The sequence below is a fragment of the Oncorhynchus nerka genome, linkage group LG23 (assembly GCF_034236695.1).
Source record: "Oncorhynchus nerka isolate Pitt River linkage group LG23, Oner_Uvic_2.0, whole genome shotgun sequence".
NCBI lineage: Eukaryota > Metazoa > Chordata > Actinopteri > Salmoniformes > Salmonidae > Oncorhynchus > Oncorhynchus nerka.
Genome location: NC_088418.1, coordinates 25,285,591 through 25,294,323, shown reverse-complemented (window position 1 = coordinate 25,294,323; position 8,733 = coordinate 25,285,591).

The following is an 8,733-nucleotide window of genomic DNA, read 5'->3' as shown; positions in this document are numbered from 1 at the left end:
TGAAGAGGCGCTGCTGCGCCTTCTTCATGATGCTGTCTGTGTGGGTGGACCAATTCAGTTTGTCTGTGATGTGTACGCCGAGGAACTTAAAACTTACTACCCTCTCCACTACTGTTCCATCGATGTGGATAGGGGGGTGTTCCCTCTGCTGTTTCCTGAAGTCCACAATCATCTCCTTAGTTTTGTTGACGTTGAGTGTGAGGTTATTTTCCACACTCCGAGGGCCCTCACCTCCTCCCTGTAGGCCGTCTCGTCGTTGTTGGTAATCAAGCCTACCACTGTTGTGTCGTCCGCAAACTTGATGATTGAGTTGGAGGCGTGCGTGGCCATGCAGTCGTGGGTGAACAGGGAGTGCAGGAACCAATGTGATGGGGGGTTCATGAAGGAACCAATGGAATGCAGGAATGCCCAAATGCAGGAACACACAGAATTTCTGGCTGCAGTCACACACTATTGGTATACTTTCGAAGTATTGGAATTAAGCCAAGATAGTAAATCTAAAGGAAATTTCAATGGAGAACTTGATCAAATGTCTTTGGAGGAGTTGGCAGAATACATTTTTTTTCAGTGACATTTGCTGTATATGACCATTTCTGAAACACATTAACAATTGCGAATTGTTGTGGACCTGTAAAAGATCGTTTGAATTCAATAATGTTTTGTATTTACTTTCTCCCGAACCTAAATATGCTGCACTGTCCGCAAATTCTGAAACAGTCTACTCTAAACTACAGTAGGCCTACTTACAGTGGTAGCCTACACACTTCAATGCAAAAGATCAACTGTCACTAACAGCCAATGATTACATCTTGGTATTTAGCTACCTGTTTTTTAGTTATGAATAAGTCATCATATTTTCTCCATTCGCACAAGGCTACTTTTGCCTTCTTGCAATGCAATACTTCAACCACTAGAAACTGCATATGCATGGTCTGAAGTTGGCGGGAGGATAAGCACATTCTCACGGTCAAGTTGAGTTTTTATGAATGCCACCTTTAGCATGAAAACTGGCGTATGCATGTTTTGGGGTATATTTTGTGTGTACCGGTATGTACGTTTATAAATGAGGCCCCAGGAGTTCATAATGAAGTACTTTAGTAGATCACTTACCATTCAGCCCCACTGCAACCTCCCGCAGCTGCTTCCCATGGCAGTATACTCATAGACGTTCTGAACCGTTCCAGCTTCAGAGACACGTTGCCTCTTTCCCGCTCCTGGGTGATCCGACTCAGTCTGCCCTTGTAGCCCCTCACCTCGGTCACCTGGCCCCTCTTATACAGGTAAATACACTGTTTTCTTAAACCACCGGATTGTCATGGCAACAGCACTGATCTCAGGGGACAAGTGACTGGGGAGGGTGACCTCACGGTCAACATAAGTCTCCACCTTGCTTTGGGGGCTAAGTTTGGACTCATCTGTTTGGGGTAAGAGAAACATTATGGGTTATCTCTGTCACAAATACATGCAGACCATTGACAAGAATGTGCACACTTTGTAATCAAGCAAACTGTTTGTGAAATGCTTATTTCTCATGGTAAATTCATGCAAAAACAAATAGGCCTGAGACTGTAACGTGGTGACTTACCATGATCTCTGGCCATTTTCCCTACATAATAAAAACTTTGATCAGGGAATGATAATCAAGTAATAAAACCTGATTTTTATAAAATTATAGTGTGTTGTTGTTTATTCCTTATGCATTCCTCTATTCATTTATCCAATTACCTTTCTCAAGAACGTGCCTATTTTTGAAGGTGAAATATACAGACATTCACTTTTACCTTTACTGGTCTTCCTTAAGTATCTGTGGTGGTTCATTTCTTTACTATCAAATGAGGAGAGACACACTGATCACACAAGTCAGAGTTGATATTTTTACTACCTTTATGCAACAGGTTGAAATGATTAGATGTTTTATTTTATTTTTATTTATTTCACCTTTATTTAACCAGGTAGGCAAGTTGAGAACAAGTTCTTATTTACAATTGCGACCTGGCCAAGATAAAGCAAAGCAGTTCGACACATACAACGGCACAGAGTTACACATGGAGTAAAACAAACATACAGTCAATAATCCAGTATAAACAAGTCTATATACGATGTGAGCAAATGAGGTGAGATAAGGGAGGTAAAGGCAAAAAAAGGCCATGGTGGCAAAGTAAATACAATATAGCAAGTAAAACACTGGAATGGTAGATTTGCAGTGGAAGAATGTGCAAAGTAGAAATAAAAAATAATGGGGTGCAAAGGAGCAAAATAAATAAATAAAATAAATACAGTAGGGAAAGAGGTAGTTGTTTGGGCTAAATTATAGGTGGGCTATGTACAGGTGCAGTAATCTGTGAGCTGCTCTGACAGTTGGTGCTTAAAGCTAGTGAGGGAGATAAGTGTTTCCAGTTTCAGAGATTTTTGTAGTTCGTTCCAGTCATTGGCAGCAGAGAACTGGAAGGAGAGGCGGCCAAAGAAAGAATTGGTTTTGGGGGTGACCAGAGAGATATACCTGCTGGAGCGCGTGCTACAGGTGGGTGATGCTATGGTGACCAGCGAGCTGAGATAAGGGGGGACTTTACCTAGCCGGGTCTTGTAGATGACATGGAGCCAGTGGGTTTGGCGACGAGTATGAAGCGAGGGCCAGCCAACGAGAGGGTACAGGTCGCAATGGTGGGTAGTATATGGGGCTTTGGTGACAAAACGGATTGCACTGTGATAGACTGCATCCAATTTGTTGAGTAGGGTATTAGAGGCTATTTTGTAAATGACATCGCCGAAGTCGAGGATTGGTAGGATGGTCAGTTTTACAATGGTATGTTTGGCAGCATGAGGGAAGGATGCTTTGTTGCGAAATGGAAGCCAATTTTAGATTTAACTTTGGATTGGAGCTGTTTGATGTGGGTCTGGAAGGAGAGTTTACAGTCTAACCAGACACCTAGGTATTTGTAGTTGTCCACGTATTCTAAGTCAGAGCCGTCCAGAGTAGTGATGTTGGACAGGCGGGCAGGTGCAGGCAGCGATCGGTTGAAGAGCATGCATTTAGTTTTACTTGTATTTAAGAGCAATTGGAGGCCATGGAAGGAGAGTTGTATGGCATTGCTGCTTGCCTGGAGGGTTGTTAATGCAGTGTCCAAAGAAGGGCCAGAAGTATACAGAATGGTGTCGTCTGCATAGAGGTGGATCAGAGTCTCACCAGCAGCAAGAGCGACATCATTGATGTATACAGAGAAGAGAGTCGGACCAAGAATTGAACCCTGTGGCACCCCCATAGAGACTGCCAGAGGTCCGGACAGCAGACCCACACTGAACTCTATCAGAGAAGTAGTTGGTGAACTAGGCGAGGCAATCATTTGAGAAACCAAGGCTGTCGAGTCTGCCGATGAGGATGTGGTGATTGACAGAGTCAAAAGCCTTGGCCAGATCAATGAATACGGCTGCACAGTAATGTTTCTTATCGATGGCGGTTAATATATCGCTTACGTTCTTGAGCGTGTCTGAGGTGCACCCATGACCAGCTCTGAAACCAGATTGCATAGCAGAGAAGGTATGGTGAGATTCGAAATGGTCGGTAATCTGTTTGTTGACTTGGCTTTCGAAGACCTTAGAAAGGAATGGTAGGATAGATATAGGTCTGTAGCAGTTTGGGTCAAGAGTGTCCCCCCCTTTGAAGAGGGGGATGACTGCAGCTGCTTTCCAATCTTTGGGAATCTCAGACGACACGAAAGAGAGGTTGAACAGGCTAGTAATAGGGGTGGCAACAATTTCGGCAGATCATTTTAGAAAGAAAGGGTCCAGATTGTCTAGCCCGGCTGATTTGTAGGGTTCCAGATTTTGCAGCTCTTTCAGAACATCAGCTGAATGGATTTGGGAGAAGGAGAAATGGGGAAGGCTTGGGCGAGTTGCTGTTGGGGGTGCAGTGCTGTTGACCGGGGTAGGGGTAGCCAGGTGGAAAGCATGGCCAGCCGTAGAAAAATGCTTATTGAAATGTTCAATTATGGTGGATTTATCAGTGGTGACAGTGTTTCCTATCTTCAGTGCAGTGGGCAGCTGGGAGGATGTGTTCTTATTCTCCATGGACTTTACAGTGTCCCAGAACTTTTTTGAGTTAGTGTTGCAGGAAGCAAATTTCTGCTTGAAAAAGCTAGCCTTGGCTTTTCTAACTGCCTGTTTATAATGGTTTCTAGCTTCCCTGAACAGCTGCATATCACGGGGGCTGTTCGATGCTAATGCAGAACGCCAAAGGATGTTTTTGTGTTGGTTAAGGGCAGTCAGGTCTGGGGAGAACCAAGGGCTATATCTGTTCCTGGTTCTAAATTTCTTGAATGGGGCATGTTTATTTAAGATGGTTAGGAAGGCATTTTAAAAAAATGGGATGAGATCAATATCCTTCCAGGATACCCCGGCCAGGAACGATTAGAAAGGCCTGCTCGCTGAAGTGTTTCAGGGAGCGTTTTACAGTGATGAGTGGAGGTCGTTTAACCGCTGACCCATTACGGATGCAGGCAATGAGGCAGTGATCGCTGAGATCTTGGTTGAAGACAGCAGAGGTGTATTTAGAGGGGAAGTTGGTTAGGATGATATCTATGAGGGTGCCCGTGTTTAAGGCTTTGGGGAGGTACCTGGTAGGTTCATTGATAATTTGTGTGAGATTGAGTGCATCACGTTTAGATTGTAGGATGGCTGGGGTGTTAAGCATGTTCCAGTTTAGGTCGCCTAGCAGCACGAGCTCTGAAGATAGATGGGGGGCAATCAGTTCACATATGGTGTCCAGAGCACAGCTGGGGGCAGAGGGTGGTCTATAGCAGGCGGCAACGGTGAGAGACTTGTTTTTAGAGAGGTGGATTTTTAAAAGTAGAAGTTCAAATTGTTTGGGTACAGACCTGGATAGTAGGTCAGAACTCTGCAGGCTATCTTTTTTATTTTTTATTTTATTTTTTACATTTTTACCCCTTTTTTCTCCCCAATTTCGTGGTATCCAATTGTTGTAGTAGCTACTATCTTGTCTCATCGCTACAACTCCCGTACGGGCTCGGGAGAGACGAAGGTTGAAAGTCATGCGTCCTCCGATACACAACCCAACCAGCCGTACTGCTTCTTAACACAGCGCGCATCCAACCCGGAAGCCAGCTGCACCAATGTGTCGGAGGGTACACCGTGCACCTGGCAACCTTGGTTAGCGCGCACTGCGCCCGGCCCGCCACAGGAGTCGCTGGTGCGCGATGAGACAAGGACCTCTACATCGCCAGAGGAACAGAGGAGGAGTAAGATAAGGGTACGGCTAAAAGCAATAAGAATTGGTCGTCTAGAACGTCTGGAACAGAGAGTAAAAGGAGGTTTCTGGGGGCGATAAAATAGCTTCAAGGTATAATGTACAGACAAAGGTATGGTAGGATGTGAATACAGTGGAGGTAAACCTAGGTATTGAGTGATGATGAGAGAGATATTGTCTCTAGAAACATCATTGAAACCAGGAGATGTCATTGCATGTGTGGGTGGTGGAACTAATAGGTTGGATAAGGTATAGTGAGCAGGACTAGAGGCTCTACAGTGAAATAAGCCAATAAACACTAACCAGAACAGCAATGGACAAGGCATATTGACATTAATGAGAGGCATGCTTAGTCGAGTGATCAAAAGGGTCCAGTGAGTAGTGAGCGATTTAGACAGCTAGCCGGGCAATCGGTAGCAAGCTTGCATAGGATGGAGGTCTGTTATTAGCCACCTCGTGCGTTTCCGTCGGTAGGATTAGTGGGGTTCCGTGTCGTAGAGGGGATGAATCCAATTCGCAAAAAAAAATACAAAAAAATAGATATAGTTATAGAGGCCCAAGAAGAAAATAAATAAATAATAATAATAATAAATTGTCCGATAGGTCTATTCAGATAGCAGCCGATAAGACAGCTAACGGTTAGCGGACCGCAGATGGGCGTTCAGGTAACGTCGCGACGGAGGAGCCAGCCGGATAACTCCCTCGGGTAGATAACGTCGGTAGTCCAGTTGTGAAGGCCCGGGGGGGCTCCGCGTTGGCAGTAAAACGGGTCCGGATAGGTGATTGTAGCCCAGGAGTGACTGATGGAACTCTTCAGCTGGCTAGCTCCAGAATAATTGATGTTTGCTCCAGAATCGACGAAAGCCGATAGTCACACGGATAGCAGCTAGCTAGCTGCGAGATCCAGTTATAAATGTCCAGAGTTAGCGCTTGAAATCCGGGGACATGGAGAGAAAAATAGCCACGCCGTACAAAACTGGCGATAGATTTTCGAGCTAAAGGATAGCTGATGACCACAAACCGTGGTTAGCTGAATACTAACGATTAGCCAGTAAAGAAGCTAACTAGCTTCTGGTTAGCTTCTGATTAGCTTCTGGCTAGCTTCTGGTTAGCTTCTATGGAGGATTACAGATTTGAGGTAAATAATATATATATTTTTTAAAATTTAAATATAAATTGGTGAAGCGGGTTGCATGAGAGTGTTTTGAAGATGAGTTTATGGAAAATAAAAATTTAATATATAAAAAGGTATGCGAAGAAGGTTGTAAATATATATATACACGGGACACGGCAAGACGAGGACAAAAGACTTCTGAAGATTACTGGAAAGGAGTTCTGGGTTTGTTTATTGTTTATTTTAGGTGTCAATTTCACTTAATGAAACACTATTATCTGATGTGTTTTGTGTAGGATTCTTCCTTCCAGGACTGATGGAAGTCCCCTACAGTATGTATGTTAAGGGAGACGTATGAGAACACGCCTCAAACAACTTTTATTAAATGCCTAGGATTAAATATCACTGATTCCTTAGGCTGAGAAATGTACTACATTTGCGACGGGAAAACGTATTACATTTAGAGGGGTGACAGGAACAATCTAAGGCGAAACAGCTATCACATATTTGTTGGACATTGGTACCAGGATAATTTTACATAATTATGGAAAAGAGAGACCAGTCATATAATATAATATGGGACTAAATTGTTAGACTCAGTGGCGAGATACATTTAGCTGTGTCTAAGGGTAGCGCATGCTAAATTAAACTTGTATAAACATTGAGGTAGATTAAAACAAACTATTAATGATTTGAGGGAGTACAGTGGACCTCTCATGATTTTCAGGTTTTGTTTGTAGTTAAAACTTTTGGCTTGCTGAATCTGTGTAGTAGAGTGAATGCTGACAAAAATGTTTTGTGTTTTTTTCTGGGAAAATGGGGGTTTCATTGTCTCTCTTTGAAATGTTTCCCGGGGCTGTGGTTTTGGGAAGAGCAGTGAGTGAGATTAAGGCCTTGAATTACCAAATTAAATCAGGCCTGGACACTTTTTGTTTGTTTTTACCTTAAGGTTTGCAAATACCCACACACAACACACTTGTTATGTCTATTTGTTGGTGTTTTTAAAATACTATGTTTGATTTGTGTGTTCTATTTCTTTTAGGTTTAGTGAGTTTTCCATTTGTCTTAGTGCCAAGGTATCTTAAAGGGGCACGCACTCACACACGTGGAATGTTCAGAAGTTTTTATTTTCTGAGTTTTAATTAAACACGTGAATTATTTTTGATACAGACGTACTGGAAACCCGGGATACAACATGTATGAAATGTTTGATTTAATACGGATTTAAAATACTGATTTAAATGTATTTTGTAATATTGATAATTATGATGAAGTTTGTAGTTCTTAGCCATATTTGTGCTTTGGACCAATGTGAAGAAGGAGAGGGCCTTTGACTAAGAGTAGGCTGCCTTAAGTCTATTTTCCTATGACCGTATGGGTACAATTATTTTTCTTTATGGAGTTCTTAAGGGTAATGATTTTAACTGCCCAAAATTGATTTAGACTTTTGGGATATCAGGTTGATTACATACAATTATAGTAATTTAGATTAAGAATGTATTGAGATACTGATCTGTATTATAATCATCGTCATTGAAAATAAGAATTTGTTCTTAACTGACTTGCCTAGTTAAATAAAGGTAAAATAAAAAATGTTGATGTGTGTTAAATTGAGGGATAAGACAAATTTGAATGACTGAGCAGTGTCATTCTAAATGTTGGTTGGATAATTAATTGGGGTTTTGATTATGATTTGGAAACTGAAGGAGTGATTTGAGTTTAGTATGTTAATAAATATATGCGTGAAGCAATTAATGTATTAGGGATTGATTGTTTTGATTGCTGTTATGAACTAAAGATGTTGACACTATTCTCAGCATGCGATGATGAGTGGAGGGTGAACTCTGATCCGGAGAGTGAAACTGATCCTAATCTATTTGATCTATAGGCATTGCCTTTTAAATAGTGGAATCATAATGCTTGTCTTGGGTCATGTTCATTAGGCACCAATGGAATACATTTTACTTTAACCAGGAGTCACTACCTGGATTTGTCCAACAAAATATGATTATTTTTGTTTCTGGATGCTGATCCATTGGAGTGTGATAGATAACTAAAGCTTATTTAATTAAACTCCATTGTTGCAGGCACTGCATTTTGCATTACATATGTGCTTTTCACTGTCTATGAAGATATAGCTTTGAATCTCATAAACTGTATGCATCTTTTGTTTTTCTTCATGGGTTCGTACAGGAGACTGTGTATCATAACCTTCCCAGACAAATTGCTAGAATGCTTAGAATATGTATTGTAGGTTGAAATGGGAGACAGTGCTAATTGCTTGTAAGGTGTTATAGTAGCCAGGCCACATGCAGGAACCCATGCAATGAGTTATTGCTTTTATGCTTCTTGGTTTATG